This window comes from Lepidothrix coronata, unplaced genomic scaffold (genome assembly GCF_001604755.1).
Source record: "Lepidothrix coronata isolate B3197 unplaced genomic scaffold, Lepidothrix_coronata-1.0 Scaffold121, whole genome shotgun sequence".
Classification (NCBI taxonomy): domain Eukaryota; kingdom Metazoa; phylum Chordata; class Aves; order Passeriformes; family Pipridae; genus Lepidothrix; species Lepidothrix coronata.
Genome location: NW_016690301.1, coordinates 3,414,187 through 3,432,413, shown reverse-complemented (window position 1 = coordinate 3,432,413; position 18,227 = coordinate 3,414,187). Strand labels below are relative to the sequence as shown.

Here is an 18,227-nt window from a genome sequence, read left to right as displayed (position 1 = left end):
CTTACCCATCACCTGTACTATCAAGAAATTTTTCCGACCTGCTTCACACAAATTAGCAGTCTAAAGGTTACAATCCATGCTTTCTGTCAGAGACACAGATGGCTTTGGAAGCAGGCCTTGGTCTGCCCTGCCAGGAGCTGTGCCTGGGTGTCTGATCTGAATCAAATGAAAGCTGCTGGATCTGGAGTGGATGGGGCTGGTACTCCTGATGGCAAACCATGGTCTGTGAGCAGGGAAGCAGCAGCAGCCCATGTGTGAAGTGGGTCACTGCTGGTCCAGCCTGAATCACAGCCTCCAGGCACGATGCTGTTGAACAGATCCAATGTCCCCTCCTATCCTGCAGCCTCATCTGGCTGAACCTAAGCCCTGCACTCTGAAAACTGGCTCTGTGAGAGAGAAGTGTTGGTTGTCCACCCGTCCTTACTCAGGATGGGTTCTGGTGAGCCTCCTGCTGACTTATGAAACTCTCCAACTGCTCCTTTTCTCAGTCGTCCTGCCTGGTGGTGAAATAGTGTTAGTGGCAGCATTACCCTCTCTGCCTTCTCCTCTTCACGGGGCTGGGAGCAGTGCAGAAAGCTGTCACATTGCTCACTGTGCCCTGGCCTCATGCAGGACAGTCCTGAAGCTGATCTGCTCTTCTGCTTGCAGGTCCCAGGGCTCTGCCTCCTTCCCAAGCTGCTGCCTGGTGCTGGGTGTCTCTGCACACTTGGGTCTCTGCTCTCCATCACCCTCAGTGTCCTTTGGTCTCTCACTCCCACTTAGTAAAGCAAGATTTATGCTGGAAGATAAGATAGGAAGGCTGTTCTGTTTGGGTATGTGAAATTATCAAAAGCCAGGCTGATCACTCATGGAAAGAGAACAGATCACCTGGCAAGGTCCGAGGCTCAAGGACCCCCTTGTGAAGGTGCCTGCAAGGGAAGCCAGAGCTGTAGCTCTCCTCCTGCTATACCAGGGTAAGAGGAGCTTGGACTGGATCTCAAATCCATTTCTCCCTGCCCTCCAGTGTGGCTGGTAGAAGTAGATAATTTGCTGCATCTCTGTTTTCCTACCTGCAAGAAAAGCTTGGACACAGGACACCCCAACAGTTTGAGTTTCAACTCGCCTCCATTTGTAAAGGAGGTGAAGAAACTCGAGGCTGAGGGCTGTTGAAAGGATGACATTTTCCATATAGGATAAAGCCTGCAGCAGAGCCAGGATTGAGTCCAAAGGGCACCTGTGCTCCCTCTCTAGCTGGTGCATCCCCAAGGACTGCCACTGTGGGGTTCAGGCAGACAAACCCCCGTTGCTCTGAAGGGATTGGTTTGCTCTGTTGCTCCTGCAGCCATGAGAGCTGAGGGCCATGATAAGGAAACACCCGTGACCCCCCTGAGTGCCCTGCAGGAGCTGAGGCTGAGACATTCCGGGTTTGGCTGGGGCAGAGTTAATTTTCTTCACTAGTATGGAGTGTGTTGGATTTGTGCTGGTCACAGGGGTGATAATGTAAAGATATTTCTGTTATTGCTGAGCAGGGCTTACACAGAGCCAAGGCCTTTTCTGCTTCCCCTCCTGCCACTCTGGCAAGGGATTTGGGGGTGCATGGGGAGACACAGCTGGGACTGGTGACCCCAACTGACCCAAGGGATATTCCAGACCAGGAGTCATCATCCTCAGTATATAAAAAGGGGGGAGGAAGGAGGAAGGGAGGGATACTTGGAGTGATGGCTTTGTCTTCCCAAGTCACCGTTACATGTGATATGATCCTGTTCTCCTGGAGGTGGCTGAACACCTGCCTGCCCATGGGAAGCAGGGAATTCAGTCCTTGTTTTGTTTTGCTATCGTATGAGGCCTTTGCTTCCCCCATTAAACTGTCTTTGTCTCAACCCACAAGCTTTTCAGCTTTTATCCTTCCAGTCCTCTCCCCGATCCTGCTGGTGGAGGAGTGAGTGAGGGCTGCAAGAGGCTTGGGGGTTGGCTGGGGTTAACCCTTGCCAAGATGTTTAAGCCAAGGGAAACCAAGACAGCCCCAGCAATAAGCCAACAACCCATCATTCCTGGGCTGGCCTGACTGTGGTTGAGCAGAAGAATTGATGGAGGCTTGGCAGGTTCGTGGGCTGAGGAGATCTGACCTGTGTTTGGGGTTTTCTCCAGGAGCCCTGGGCAATGCCCAAGAGTCCTGCTGGCTGTGTGGGACCGTGGGGAGATGTGGAGAGCAGCAGAAGTGCCAGCCTGGGATGCAAAGGAGTGGACAATACACGGGAAGGGTCTGGGAGTGATCTTTGCAGAGCCAGAGCAGCTCCCAGCCAGATATCCAGGAGAATTCACTGTGGGACAAGGGATTTACAGCCCTGTGTATTTGGGTGCCCATGGTGTGATTCCCTGCAGAACACACTGGCTGCTGGGGGGACAGGCAGCAAGTGCCATCCTGCCTGCAAGAGGGATTGTCCCCGAGATGTTCTGCTTTAAGGGGGGCCTCACAGATGGGGTGACCTGTTCTTGCTGAGATCCAGGCTGTCATGGCAGGACCATGCAGATCCAGCCCTCCAAAGGCCCAGGATTTTCATCATCCCTCAGGATCACTGCTCTGATGATGGCCCCTGTACAGCTGAGAGGCTGCAGGAGGAGGTGTTTGGGGGGTGTTAGGGCAGACCAGCACTGCTCTTACCACAAACAGGACCTGCTTAGCTGAACTGGTGCAAAACAGCTTCAAAGCAGTAAATCAACCTCAGAATTAGCCCAGCTGGTCTGGACCCTCGAGCAGACCCTGCTGCCTCCTTCAACTGCAGGAGCGAGGGGCAGGGGTTGGACACAACCCTGCTTCAGAGGGATGGACCTGCACGGCCAGGAGGCCTGGCAGTGCTTGTGGTGGCCTGGGTGGGTCAGCTGCTGGCCCTGCAGGGTGGGATGTGAGGGAGGATGGCCACGTGTCCGTGTGGATGCAGCGCTCAGAGCCCAAGGGGGGCTGGGGAGGGGAGCTGGGGCAGGAGGAGGCTGAGCACAGGAGCTCAGCCCGCAGCGTGTGGGTTTTACCAGGGTCCTGCTGGATGGCTGGGGAGGGGGAGAGATGAGGTTGCACAGGGGAAATTATATCTTGGTGGTTGCAGTTTTCTGCTGTCAGAAGGCAAACCACCATCCTCACAGGAACTTCCTTACAGGAAAGAGGGAGCAAGACTATTTACAAGAGCGTGTAGTGACAAGACGGGGGGGGGGGGAATGGGTTCACATTGAGAGTAGGTTTAGATTTAGATATTAGGAAAAAATTCCTCCCTGTGGGGGTGGTGAGGCCCTGGCACAGGTTGCCCAGAGAAGCTGTGGCTGCCCCATCCCTGGGAGTGTCCAAGGCCAAGTTGGATGGGGCTTGGAGCAGCCTGGGATAGTGGAAGGTGTCCCTCACCATGACAGGGGGTGGAATGAAATGATCTTCAAAGTTCCTTCCAACCCAAACCATTCCATGATTCTCTGACCCTTCACAGCATCCAGCTGCAGGTACCCTGTGGTATCCAGGAGCCCTTGGCTCCTGCAAAGCAGATGGAAGAGCACTAGAGGGAAGGCAATAATATTGGCACTCTCACAGCAGTGTCTTTTGCTTCCCACAAAGCATTTTTTCCTGAGAATGTTGATTGCTTTGCAAGATCCTAAATAATTAAGCCTAAAATTCATCACTATTCACACAGTGGTGTGACCCAATGGGCAGGAGAGGAAAGGAACAACTCTCCTAAGCCCTCCAGCTCAACACTCTCAGAGTGAATCCTGAGCTGGGGTTTCCCTGAGACACCCCCAGTTCTGAGGGGAGATATTCCACTGTTACCAGGGTATGAGGCTGTTCAGCAGCAGTTCTCTCTGGGCCTTGATTTTGTTCAGTGTTTTGCTGGAATGATCATGGGTTTTGTCCCTAGTCCTGGAGGAACTGGCAATGGCACATTCCTGGAGAACAGACCTCTGCCCCAGGGCTCTAAACATGGCTTGTGTGAGTTGCCTCACACCCCATGACTGATGTTGGAAGCTCCCTGTCACCAACCAATGGATTTGGACTCAAGCAATCCCAAACTTCACGGGAAACCCACAGGATCTGCCTTCAGCCCTTCTGTCAGCACTGCCCCACGAGACCTGCTGAAATTGGACCCTCATGGAATTGTACCTGACTGCTGGCAGGGCCCTTCCCTTGCACTTGCAAATCCCATTTACATGTTGTATATCCCATGGGACAGCATGAAGGCATCTCTCCCCATCAATCAAGGGCTATGCCAGCCCCTTCTCAGCCAGCTCCTCTATTCCTCCCTATTCCTGTGGACTGACCTCACTTCCAGGTGCCTCAGCAGCAATTTAGCAGCTCGAGGGCCCAGGAAAAGCTCATGTCTGTCTTTGTGTGTGTTTAGGATTGCTTCCAGCACTGGCTTTCCACCTCCCAGCATTGGGATCAATGTCATTTCAGCCTCTTCTGTGCTGGAGGGACATGGCACAGCAGCTTCTGTGCTTGAATTCCCCTTTTCTGGTGGGAGCAGCATCACTGCTGTGTTGCCACACAGCTCCAGCAGGGAAAACCTCCTGCTGCTTAAAACTTGGGCACAGAAAGGTGATGGAGGGAGGTGAAGGCTGAAATCACTCTGGGATGTACTGTGAGTAGCAGCTGAGCCTGGGGAAACTCTCTGTTGTAGGAAAGGCTCCATCTGAACGACCTTCACTGCCAGCTGAGCCTGTGTAGGTGTGGAGGAGCTGACCTGGGCTCTGGGAGCCTGTTCCAGAGGGATCAGCAGCTTCCTGAGAAAACTCCACTGAGCCCAGTTGCTTGGCCAGGCTGCCTGGCCTCCCCTCTCCAAATAGCAGATTGGGAATGGACCTACAGTGGGAGTTCCTCTCCCTGCTCGTGGCTCCCCCTGGGTGGGACCCCGTGGTTCCCAGGCCTCTCAGGGTGCCCAGTCCCACAGCTGACACAGGACTGGGAGCTTTCCTGCCTGGGAAAGCTGGCTTATGCAGCTCTGTTCCCTCTTCTTGCACCTGTGTTTTTCTCTGCTGGGATGCTTTATCCCTCCCAGGGCTCTCCTGTTCTGTACAGCTCCTTGTCCCACCTGGTTCAGTGGGACAACTCTCGAGTCCTTGAGCTTGTGCAGGGACAGAGGGTCCATGAGCTGGAGTCAAAAACAGCAGCTGAGATCTCTGCTTTATGCTGAAGGATTGTCCCCTGCAGCAAAGGGTCCTGGGGTGGTGATTTGCACTGAAGTCCCTCCAAGGTGCTGTAGTTCAGTAAGTGGAGACAGGGACAACATTTTCCATTTTGGTGGCAGGCAGGAGGCTTTCCAGGTGTTGGGGTCACAGTCACAGACTTCCATGGACTGGCACAACCAGGCTGATGTGGCCCCAGGATCCCCAGCCCTGGCCTGAGTGCCCCTCACTACCTCACACAGCATGCCAGGCTCTCCAGCTCATCAGAATAGGTTTTGGAGCCCATAGATTGTTCTTCCAGGGGTTTTAGTGCAGACTTGTGTCTGCTGGGAGCTCTGGAGTCGCCTCCCAATGGCATCCTGATATTAAAGCACCTTCACAAAGAAAGCAAACCCTGGCTCCTCTGTTGTGGGACGTGTGTTTGTGATGTCCTGGAGCCCCTAACACAAGGAGAGCTTGGGTTAAGCCTTTTGGTTGGTTTGTGGGGCTCACCCAGCTGGCAATGCCATGAGAGAGCTTGGGGAGGGCTGCAGGGCTGTGTCAGGTGGTTTTAGCTGCTCTCTGCCCTGCTGGGTGGGACAATGGAAGGTGTCTGAGCATGGATGAGGCTGAGCAAGCTCTACAAGAGGCACTGGAGCCACTCCACAGCCCCACTTGGTGCACAGCCCTGTAGAATCCCTGTGTTGTACTGGGTTCCCCTCACAGACACCCTTTGCATCTGCTGCTCCCCTCCTGTGGCTCCACACCCGGGTGGGCTCTGGCATTTGAGCTTCCCAAGAAGGAATTTAGATCTGCATCCTGCAGCCCAGGACCCCTCCTGGGACAGGTGAGGGGACAGGCCTGTTGTGCAGCAATGCACTGGCACCCTCTAATGACACAGTTATGAATATCCGTGGGGGCCTGGGTGGCTCAGCCCTTCCTGCCCTGCTGCTGCTGCACTCACTGCTCACAGGTGTTTTGGAGGTTTGGGTGAGCAGGGCCACAAGCTGGGCTCCCCCTTCTCCACCCTGCTCTGCTCCAAATCCTCACCTCAGCTCCCCTTTGGTGCTGCAGTTTCCCAGGGTGCAAACAGGGGCTGTGTGAGGGAGCAGGGAGGGTTTGTGTCTGTGCACTGCTCGGCCAGGTGAGCTGCCAGTGAGGGCTCTGCTCCCACCCCTCAGCCCCAGGAGCAAAGCCAGCTGTGCCTGCCCCTGCACCACTGCAACAGGAGGGCTGCTGAGCCTGTGGCTGGGTCCTGTAACACCAGTTTTGGCCACATTTCCCAGCCTGGCTCAGGAAGCCCCTTTGCTCCCACTAGTCCTGCTCCAGAGATAGTGGCACAGTTTGCCAGCTTGGTTCTCCTTTCCAGCATGCTCTGTGACAGAGCCAGGGAATGTGTTGCTGAAATGAAATCATAGAATCATGGAATGTTTCGGGTTGGAAGGAACCTTAAAGCTCATCTCGTTCCAACCCCCTGCCACGGGCAGGGACACCTTCCACTAGCCCAGATTGCTCCAAGCCCTGTCCAACCTGGCCTTGGACACTTCCAGGGATGGGGCAGCCACAGCTTCTCTGGGCAACCTGTGCCAGGGCCTCACTACCCTCACAGGGAAGAATTTTTTCCTAGTACCTCATCTAAACTTCTTCTCTTTTAGTTTAAAACCATTCCCCCTTGTCCTGTCACTATGTGTCTGTGTAAAAAGTTACTCTCCCTCTTTTTCTATAAGCCCCTTTAAGTACTGGAAGGTGACAATGAGTCCTCAACTGGCTCAGATTTATCCCAACCAGTGCTGAACCTGATGACAACTTGAGCTGCACAATGTTCATCTTGGTAACATCATGCTGTGGCAACAGTGTGAGTGGCCAGTGTGGGCTTTGGAGATGCACAGCAGCTCCCTGTGTCCCTCACAGCAGCTCCCTGTGTCCCTCACAGCAGCTCGGGGCAGGCTGGGCTCCTCTCCAGCTGCCCATCCCCACCAAGCCCCCATTGCCTGGTTCTGGAAGCCCGTTGGAATTCAGTTCATTGCAGCAGAGGTTGGCCTTGCTCAGCAAGGTTGGTCCAGCCACGCTCAGCCAAGTGCCAGGAGCTGGTCAGCTCTCCAGGCACGGGGTAGACAAACATGGTCAGCTCTTCCCTGGAGGTTGTGTTGGTTGACAAAAGGCTTTGGTGCCCTGGAACTGAGTTTGGACATCTGGAGTAGCAGGGTGTGTCCCAGTGCTGTCCTGCCAGTTCATGGCCAACGTCAGAATCTTTCCACCTTGACTGGGAGAGAGGGAGAAGAGCTGGGGAATGGTCCTGGCAAAACCAGGATTGTGTATCCTGGTACAAACAGTCCAGCAGAACCTTGAACAGTGAATCAGCAGCACAGGCAGGGACAGGGCTGAGTGCTCCAAGGAATGCCTTTGGCCCCTGTGACAGACACAGGCTTGAAGGGGAGTGAGCTCCAGCCCATGTCCCAGGGCATCCCTCCAACTGCTCCTGCAGGAACTGCCCATCCTGCCAGGAGGTGTCCCCAGAAACCTCTCCCAGTGGAGTGGGTGGTTGTGGGGAGGTTGGGGAAGGCTTTGGGGACCTGTACAAACAGGAGGATAGGGGTAGGGTGGGGAGGGAATGGGGATGAGTATGGATATGCATATAGGAATGGGTATGGGATGGGGATAGGGATAGGGATGAGGATGTGAATGGGGTGGGGATGACATGGGTGGGATGGGGATAGAGGTGGGGTTTATTAAATGGGATGGGGAAGGGGATGAGCTAAGATAGGGAGTGGGATAAAGATGAGGAGTAAAGGGGAAGGGAGTGGGATAGAGGTGGGGAGGGGAAAGAATAGGGCGGAGATAGAGCCTATATAGCTTGATAGGGCTGAGGAATGGGGCTGAGATAGAGCTGGAGAGAGGAAGAGGATGGGATAGGGGAAAGGAGGAGTCAGCTCGTGTTCAAAGAGCACATGTTCAGGCAGCAGCTCAGCCACATTGGGCACAGCAGCCTTGGAGAGCACTGAATGCCTTTCTCTTCTGCTGCTGTCCCGAGGGGCTGTGCTGCTCCACCAGCCAACAGCACCAGCGGGTTTTTATTTTACATTTATTTTCCTAATGGCTTGGGTGGCCTGAAAACTTGAGCAGTGAATTGTGACTGCTCAAGATTGGGTAAAAATCCACACAATGGCTGTGCACTGCAGTGTGGCACCAGGGATGAGTCACTGAAATTGCAATTAGGAAAGAAAATAACAGTGGGTTTTCCAGCTCCTTTCCAGGAGCGTTGCGTTTCTCCGGAATTACGACGGCTCCTTAGGCTGGATTGTGAGACATTGCTCCATGGCAGAAAACACATGGAAATGGAAGAAGTGGTAGGTGATGTAAAAACAGCTTAACAATCAAAGGAGGAAGGAAAAGCAGCAGGTGACAGCGTGGGTGCTTTGGGATGGACACGTGGGGAGAGCAGATGAAACCACGGGAAAACCTGGGGATGTGGGACAGTGGAGTTGGGCCCTGACATGGAACCCAAGTGATGCAAGTAGCCTGGGCAGAAAGGGCACACAGGGAAGGAGGCCCTGGCAGTGACAGGGGTCCCATGAATGTCCCCTCCTCAGCTATCCCACCCTCAGCACCTTGCTGGAGAAAACCTCAGCCGAGTGCAGCAACCAAGGAAGGTGCATCACCCTTGGATTGCTGGAGTCCTGGAAAGCAAAAGTCAATCTTTTGGTTGTCTTCCATTAGCTTTATTTTGTCTTTCCAGAAAGGCACATTCTGTTTTGCAGGAGTGTAAAGCACTGAGCAAAGGAGCTCCGTGGGGAATGAGCACATATATAATCTTTATGGCCTCAAAATAACATCGGGTATCAGCAAGTCTGGTGGGAGGCTGATTGCAGCTCTCCAGTCCACATGGTGCCACAGAGATTTCTGACTTCTGTCCCCTCTTTCTGAAGCTGCTCCAGCACCAGGAGGAAAGGCCAGCAGCTCCCAGGGGGCTCGGCAGGGCTCGGACACGGGGACTCCGAGTGCATCCGTCGGGCTTGGCTTCACTCCCAGCTCAGCAACTGCACAAGAACCTCTGCAAAACCAGAGCCCTGGGGATTCAAATCCTCATCTCCACCCCAGTGCAGAGACACAGCTGTGCCACCCAGCCCGGGACCAGGGCAGAGGAAAGCTGCTCCTCACCCTCCCCAGCCAGCAGCAGGTATCAGCCAGCTCTCTCCTGTGGGCTCTGAACAACCCTCTTCTGCTTGGATTTAAGTGTTTTTAATTATTTTAATTAAACACAGAGATGTTCCAAGGTGGAGACCAGACAGATGCTGCTGCTGCTGTTGGGAAGCAGAACCCTGTTTGTTGTGACCACTCTCCTGCACTGTCACTGTCCCCAAAGCAACAGGACACAACACCAGGAAGGAGCCAACAGCACAAGTGTCATTTTTCTGTGCCCTAATGCTCCTGGGCAGCCATCAGGCTTCACTATTGCCAGTCCAAGGTGTTATTAGTCCTTTCTGTCCCAGGACTCCCAGGTGTGCTAGACCTGAGCCCTTGTTGCAGCCTGGCTTGTATCTCCATCATTAAGACCACATGAAGGAGCAAATGCTGGTTAGTCCCCTCTGTCACCAGAGACACTGTGCTGGTGGTGGCATCACAGCAGCTTTAACCCCAGTGGGGAAAGTCCCTCAGTACTAGTTAATATGCAGCATGGCTATTCCCAAATACCTTAACTCATCCCTTGGGAAGGTCACATCACCAGAGAGGCCAGTGACCAGAGCGCTCTGGCTTCTGGGGGATGGGGACAGTCTCCTGTCCCTTAATGCCAGCTGCTGCCTGGTGGGACTGTCCCCAGTCACTGTGTGGTGACAGTTGTGCCCCACATGGACAGCCACCAGTGGTCTGCACCCCTGCAGTGCTGGGGGCAGTGGCTCTGGGCAGGGATGGGAACAGCCACACCAGTCTGAGGCCACAGCCTGGCTCGGGGCCCTGGGAACCCGGGAGCTTCCCCAGGCGTGGCTGTTGGAGCCTTGGGAATGTCCTTTGAAGGAGGTTGCTGAGCTTTGGTGCTTGCCAGGAATTGCAGGGTCGAAGAGCAGTTACACACCTGACACCCTTTACGAGGGGTTTGCACCCTCTCAAACAGGGTTTGTGTCCTTGTCCCCAGAGAAGGGCCTGTCCCAGAGCGGCAGAACTGCTGGGGAGGCTGTGAGATGGGCTGTGCAGTGCTGCACCCCAGTGTGCAAATCAGATTAATCCCAGTCTGCCTCATGACATCCTGAGATCCCAAGGACGTGCTCCACGAGGGCTCTTCATAGCTTTGTCTGCAGGGCAACACCAACCTGCTGCTTTTAGGGGCACCCCCCGTTTGTGAGCAGCTCAGTGGTGCCCACTTTGGATCATGCCCTTCTGCAGAGCCAGAGCCAAGCTGGGCAGTGGCAGACACGGCAACAGGACACAGTAGAGGGAGAAGCAGGGTGGAGATGCTTGGTCTCTTCTGCTTATTTGACACATGGGAAGACTCAGTCCTGGTCAGCACAGGGTGAGATGCCTGAAAACAGCTGCTGTTCGGCTCCAGGAGGAGAAAACACGGAGGGTCCACAGCTGGTTGGACAGGTTTGGGATAAAAACACCCTGTCTGGCTGCTGAGTACCAGTGGAGACTGGAGCCTCAGGTGCCTCATCCTGAAGGTCAGGACAGGGTGAGGCAGGGACTGTAGACTTCAGGATCCTGAAGGGAAGGAAGAGGATGAAAAGCAAGAGCACAGCTCTGGACTTCGGGAGAGCAGACTTTGGCCTCTTCATTGGTCTGCTTGGAAGAGTGCCATGGGATAAAACCCTGGAGAGAAGACAGGCACAGGAGAGCTGGTGGATGTTCAAGGATCACCTCCTCCAGCCTCCAGAGTGCTCTGTCCTGACAAGCAGGAAATCAGGCACAAATGCCAGGAGGCCTGTGTGGGTGAACAAGGAGCTCCTGGCAAAACTCAAACACAAAAAGCAAACACACAGAAAGTGAAAACAAGGATAGGTAGACCTGGAGGAATACAGGGATACTGTCCAAGCATGGAATGAGGTTAGGCAAGGTAAAGACAATGACTCTGCTATGGGATGTGAAAAGTGGCTGAAAGGGCTTCTGTAGGTATGTAGGTGACAGAATGAAGGCTGGGGAAAATACAGGCCCATGGCTGAAGGAAAGAGGGGCCTGGTTATACAGACATGGTTACAGGGGCTGAATTACTGAATGCATTCATCACCTTCACCTTTACTGGCATGACTGACCTTTAGGAGTGGCAGGTCCCAGAGAGCAAGGGGAAAATCTGGAGCAAGGCCTTGGTGGAAGAAGATCAGTCAGGTCAGGGAATAAACATATGTAAGTCCACAAACCCTGATGGGATGCACCCATGGGTGCTGAGAGAGCTGGAAAATGCATTTTCAAGGCCACTCTTCATAATCTTTGATCCATTATGGCAACTGGGAGAAGTACCCAAAGTCTGAAGAAAAGCAAATGTCACTCCTATCTTTAAGAAGAGCAAGAAGAAAGATCCAGGGAACTACAGGCTAGTCAGCCTCACTTCCATCCCTGGAATGGGAGCAGCTAATCCTGGAAACCATGTCCAGGCACAGGAAGAATCAGAAAATCATCAGGAAGAGTCAGTCAGTGTGGCTTCCCCATGTGGAAGGCCACACCTGGAGTTGTGTGTCCAGTGCTGGGCTTCCCAGCACAGAGAGAGACATGGACATACTGGAGAGAGGCCAGTGAAGAGCCACAGAGAGCATGAAGGGACTGGAGCACCTCTCATAAGGAAAGGCTGAGACCTGGGACTGTCCAGCCTGGAGAAGGGAAGGCTCAGGGGGACCTTATCCATGTGTATAAATACCTGAAGGGAGGGTGGAAAGAGGAAGGATCCAGGCTCTTTCCAGTGGTGCCCAGTGACATGACAAGAGATGATGGGCACAAATGGAAACATGGGAGAGTCCCTCTGAACACAAGGAAAAATTTGGAGGAGACTGAGAACTGGCACAGGTTGCCCAGGGAGTTGTGGAATCTCCATTCTCAGAGGTTTTCAAGGTCACCTGGACAAAATCGTGACCAATGGGCTCTGGTTGAGTGGGGTCAGCCCAGGTGACCTGCAGAGGTCCCTGTTAACCCAACCAGCAGATGTGTGATTCCATGACTTGGCACAGAAATGCCAGGGCGAGTTTTGGGGCAGGCAGGACAAGGTGGGCTGGAGCAGGAGCTGCCAGCTGTGGACAGAGAACCTACAGAGGTCCCCAACTGTCCCTGGAGGTGGGACAGTCACAGAGTTGCTCAGTTTGATGGGTTTGGTGCTGGAACAGGACACACATGTGCATTTCTTCTGTCACACTATGAGCACTCACCATATGGGCACAGGCGTGTCCTGTCTCCTGGCACTTGGACAAGAACACTGGGACTGAGCCCACCCAGTGAAGAGCAAGGTAAGCACAGGACAGTTTGCAGGATAAGCAGATTTATTGTATGGGCCAGGAGAAATGATAAGCACTTAAATATCTGCTTTAGCCTATATTTAAACAGCTACACAGTTCCTTTGAATTTTCAGAACTGCTGTGAGCTGAGCTGCTCCTGTGGGACGCAGACTGTTTGTCGAGCTGCCTGAAAGACAAATTAAAGAGGTCAGCTTTGGGCTCTTTATTTCACAGCCCTGGACTGGTGCTTCACACATACACACATCTCATGTGAGCATCTCATCTGACTGCCAGGAGCAGTGCACACAGAAATGAAGCATTGTCAGCCTTGCCCCTAATTTATGAGGCTTTCAGGTGGCCAAGTCCTCCCTGCAGAATGAAAGCTCCTGGCAGAGCAGAGCCAGGTGGGAAGGGTCACTCCTCCTTTTGCTGTCAAACCAACCCACAGTGAAGTGTGACCCACAGGTGACAGCTCTGTCCCTTCCTGAGCAGTGGCTTAGGTGACCCCTGGGACTGGGGGGGGAAACATTTCCTGTAGGGATTGGTGTGAGAGAGCAGGGATGCACACAAGGGCTTGGATCATGCAGTTCAAACGTGGGCAGCCCACACGTGGTGGTGAGTGCAGGGGCTGGTGGGTTGCTCTATGTGGCTCCCTGGGGCAGCAGGGACACCCTGGAATGCTGTATCCCACCAGCACACCTCCAACATCTGTCCAGGGTCCGGGAGATCCCAGACCTGGGGCATGTTCCCCCTTAGACTCACTTTTACTTTGCAGTTCCTGTTTCTGTCCCTCTTACAGAGAAGAGTAGAAAGGCCCAGTGTAGACATGTCCCTTGACGGGGAAGCCGGGTGGTTAAATATGCCTAAATATTTAATCTTGTGGTTAAATATGCCTATTTCATGCTTTAGGAAGTGGTCAGGCTGGATTTTGATCCAGCTGTGGGCATGGCACATGTTTTCTGTCATATCCCATTTGTCGTCCGTCCCCCCCCCCCGTGGTCAAAGCTGCTGTGCAGGAATCTCAGATGCTTTTTCTCCTGAAGAAAACATAACTGCACTGTAAGGTATTTTACAGCAATTAAATAGAGCAGCGAGTTGCAGAAGGAGTTTCAGGAGAAGCAGTGTTATAAAACCTGGTTTCCTGTGGTGTCTCTGAGGGCTCGTACCGTGGCTGAACTGTCACTGCAGCCCTTCCACGCTGGGGGAGCAGCTTGAGGGGTCGTTCTGCTGCCTGGCCCCCACTTTTCACGCAGCACAAGGGAAACTGAATCACCCTGATACCTCACACATCCCAATTTTTGCTAAAATTGGCTGACATACAAACGTTGGTGGGGAAGGACGGGGGCTGTGAGAGATCCCACTCGGAGCATCCTCAGCCGAGGCGGCTCTGCTGCCGGATGGGGCCGGGGAGGACGGATGAGCTGACACGTGGGCAGCAAACTAGGCCAAGTGCTCAGCTCCGGGGCTGTCCTGGCCTGCAGCACGGATGGAATCAGGGACACGCTGAGGGTTCTGCTGCAGAACCTGGCAGTGAAGCGGGATGGGAAGCGCCCGGGAGTGCAGGGGGAGGGTCTGGCGGAGCAGGGACCGCCCTGCCGCCGGCACAGATGCCCCAGTGAAGATCCTAGGCGGATGTTGGACAGAAGGGAGAAGGGGGAAATCCCAACAACAGCACAGGGAACTACCACCAGAGGGCACTTAAATATTGCTCTTGCAGAACAAATGGTTCCTAGCGAGGCCAGCTCTGGATTGCCTGACAATGCACATCCAAGCCTGAGTCATTGCTGGCACAGAGAGCAAAGGAAAGCACTCAAAAGGCGTTTGAGAAGTCATGCATGAAGGGGAGTTTACGAGCAGGACACAGAGGATTGAACTCTCCAGGCTTCTGAGGGTCCCCACCCTGCCTAGTCCAGCGAGGTGAGCAGAGCATCACCAGACCCTGGCCTGTGTGGTACCCACAGGGCTTGGCACAGGGGACAGGACACTGCTCACACCCCAGCCTGCTCCCTGTGGGTATGTCCTGTCTGCTCCTCATCGTGAACAAGGGTTACAGCCCCGGGATCCTGGCCCAGCACCTGCTGTGCTGCTCCCCTGGTGCATCCATGCCCTGCTTCATAATCCAGAGCTGGGCAGGGATAGAAATATTATGTCTTCTGGGAGAAATTGCAGGGAATGGGTAAGGAAAGGACTGTGCAGGATCTGGGTGCCAAGTAAAGCCTGTGGATGGAGGCTGCCATGGACTGACGGTGTGAGGGCAGCCACGGACTGCAGGTGGAGAATCAGGTTATTAGGACGGAAGGGAAGAACTTCCATCCTGGTGTTGAGAGCAAGCTCAGGGTAGGTTGTTGGAGGTAATGGCTTCTCCAGAGTCACGGTGCAGCTGCAGGTCTTGGGCCATCCTTGGAGACCTGCTCTGAGCACAAAGAGCTTCATGAGCATCCTGGGGCCTAACCAGCAAAAGGTGGAAGTGCTGCAGGTGTAGGGGATGGAGAACTGAAGGATGGTGGTCTCTAGAGAGGAAAAGCTGGTTGCAGATAACAGAAAGCTCGTGCTTTGTTGGAAATGCTATTGACTCCTAGAAATACCTAAAGAAAATGGGTTTAACCCCACTGGGAGAAGAGGGGCCCCAAAGCCTCACAGGAGCAGCCTGAGAATCTCACTTGGGTTGGCCCAGGGTGTTGGGAGGACAGGATCAAGGCTTGCTTTGCCATGTGACATCTTCCAGCATGTCCTAGGATCATCTTCCCAGTGATTCTCCAGCCTTCAGGGCAGCCAGTGGCCCATCCCAGGCTTTGCAGCAGGATTTCCCAAGATCTGTGACATGAACCCCTCTGTCCTTGGGAGTTGCTTCCAGGGGACAAGGGACAGCAGCTTGTGAGGAGTCACATGCCTGCTGCAGCACCTGGGCACTTCTGTCTGGGTGGGATAGGGGAAGAGGGGAGGCAATGGGGTCCCCATCTATGGGGTTCTCCCACCACGACCTGCCAAGCACATTCCCTCCTCACTCCAGCCAGAGCTATCTGCTGTGCCAGGACAGGGTTCCCTCATGCTCTTAGGTTTGGCTGATTACTTGCAATTACCACTAATTAGTGTCTCTTTTGACAGTGCCTTGTCTCTGCTTCCTCGTGCCTTGCCCTTGCTGAGTGCTGGGCCCATTTCGTCCTGAGGCACCTCCACCAGTCTTGGCAGCAAAGCCAGAGGGTGATTTTGGGAGTCTCTTTGACCACTGCTGGCAGGGTGGGACTATGGGAGCACTGCCAGGCAGTGCTGCCCTTTCCCAGCCCCCTGGAGCCATCCCGAGCCTTGCCAGGGGGCTGAAGCCACAGAGGCGGGTTGGTGGGCACAGGCTGGCTGTCACTGCCTGCCCCTGCTTCTGGCTCCCTGGGAGAGCCCCATGCAGGTCCTCAGGGCATTAAACATGCTGGGAATTGGTGCAAATCATATTCCATAGAATCACAGAATCACAGAATATTCTGAGTTGGAAGGGACCCACAAGGATCATCGAGTCCAACTCCTGGCCCTAAACAAGACAAACCCTAAATCCCACTATGTGCCTGAGAGCATTGTCCAAACACTCTCTGAGCTCTGGCAGCCTTGGGGCCATGACCACTGGACTCCTGGGGAGCCTGTTCCAGTATCCAACCACCCTCTGGGGGAAGAACCTTTCCCTAATATCCAAGGTAAACCTCCCCTGGCACAACTTCGTGCCATTCCCCTGGGCACTGTCACTGGTCCCCAGAGAGCAGAGATCAAATATATAGAGCATTGGCTATGCTCAAATTTTTGGAGAAGGGGAATATAAGAAGCCCTTGAGTGATGCCCCAGATGGAACTGAACAGGGAAAGCTGATTCACAGAGGAATGTGAATCCTACATTTTCCCAAAAGCTCCTGTATCAGACTGCCAGCAGCAAGAGGGACTGAACCCAGGATTTCTGTGAATGCCAATGCAACCACTAGAGAATTGTCTGCTAAACCCACAGTATTTTATAGCTGATTAATCTAAAAGGCTGCACAGGAAAGTACTATCACCTCCATATCCCCAGGCTTGAAGCCTGATTGCATCGAACATAAATCTTGTGAATGGATTTGTGCTTTTCACTGGGATTTATTTAAATAAATGAGACCTTTATTTAATCTCACAACCACTCAATGTGTCAGGGTGAGGTGGGAGATCTGGACAGAAATAAAGTGCATCGCATTTGAGCCGGGGCCACGTTGGTGGGGGAGTGAGGGCTGAAGCCTTCGCACCTCGTGTGGTCTTCAAGCACCAGTGAGAAACCTCTGTGCCAGCCAAAAATCTCTTGGGAAGCAAAAGGGAGGCCCCATTCCTGTCAGGAGGTGTTGGGAAACCAGCTGCAGTGAGGAAGTTTCATTTGGATGTTGTTGGGTTTGGACACAACTTGGGTGGGTCTTTGCACATGGTTTTGCACGTCCGGTTGGAAGAAGAGCTCAGGACTGCCCAGGAACTGCTGAAATCCCCAAATCCTTTGTGCTTGGCTGGATTAGAGCCCTGAAAGGCTCTGATATGTATTTTTTTCAATACTCACAACAGTGTGGTTTGGTGCTTAGCAAATAGCTGTTTGACAGCAGAACTCACAGGGGTTGGCTTCGCTCGTCCTTTAGAGATGCTGAAATTGGAGAAAAAGATTTAATAGGCAGAAAAAAGAAAAGGATTTTAAAAAAAAGCTGAAAGGAGGCAGAGTCAGAAAAGACACAGGCACCTCAGGAGAGCCAAATCCAGCAGGGCAGGGAAGGCTGCAAGTTGCCAGGGGTCAGAGAGCAGGATGTGCTGGTCATGTCTTCCCATCTCTGAAGTCTGGGAGCACCAAAACCCTGGGTTGCCTCCATCTCCTCTTACCAGGCTGAGCACTCTGCAGGTCTCCTTTCTTTTCCTCTCCACATCTGCCTGGGACACCCCGTGGCTGGGGTTAGGAATGCTGGCCTTGCACATGGCTTGCCCAGGACTAACTACTAAAGAGAGTGGAAAACCAACTTTTTACCTCATTTTGAAGCTATTTAAGCCAAACGATTCTGTGGGGACATTAGGTGAGAATCACCACACTGTTTTGGGCAGGAAATCAGGTTTTCTAGAGTAGAGAGAGAAGCATTTTGTAGCCAAGCTTCTTGGTCAGATGCTGGGAAAATGGGCTTCCTGCAGCCTGGTGGAGGGACAGTCCCTGAGCCCTGGGACAGCCCTGGAGACCTCTCAGGTGAAGGAAAGATGCTGAGCAAAGGTTTGGCTGAGCTGTGGCTGGTGAAATACAGGTGTGTGGAGGGATAGGGCAGAGGCAGAGCCTGCTGCTCCAGGTTGACACCTTTGGGTGCCCCCTCCCAGCACTGGCTGCCCGTGGAGAGTCTGTAAATAATTACTATTAATATTCTACTTGAGCTCAAAGCCCACGTGCTGGCCATGCACAGGAAGCAATGAGTTATTCCCTTCAAAATAGGCATGTCATTAGAAAAACCCTGCAGTGAACTCTGCTTTTCCCAGAGGAGCAGGTCTGCCGAGGGCTCACGCGTGAAGGATCCGAGCGGTGTCTGCCGTGACGCTGCTCCACAGATGGTTTGCATTTTTCTGAATCACTGATTCCCATTTTGTGTCAGGGATCTGTCTGGGCAGAAAGACCTCAGGGGGAACAACTGAAAGGTAAAAAAAAAAAAAGCCCAAAAGCCAGTTCTGCTCTGAGTAAAGTGGGAGTCCT

General features: G+C 53.5%; 2 long non-coding RNA genes across 2 annotated transcripts; one reads left to right on the top strand and one right to left on the bottom strand.

Moving 5' to 3' along the window:
• Nucleotides 1–606: 606 nt before the first annotated feature.
• On the bottom strand, nucleotides 607–6,265 carry LOC108502560. Its single transcript, XR_001876514.1, has 3 exons — nucleotides 6,166–6,265; nucleotides 5,043–5,576; nucleotides 607–778 (listed from the first exon to the last, which is right to left on the bottom strand). It is a non-coding gene; the product is annotated as an uncharacterized LOC108502560 (long non-coding RNA).
• On the top strand, nucleotides 5,724–12,003 carry LOC108502561. The gene is made up of 3 exons (XR_001876515.1): nucleotides 5,724–5,962; nucleotides 8,359–8,462; nucleotides 8,874–12,003. It is a non-coding gene; the product is annotated as an uncharacterized LOC108502561 (long non-coding RNA).
• The last annotated feature ends 6,224 nt before the right edge of the window (nucleotides 12,004–18,227 follow it).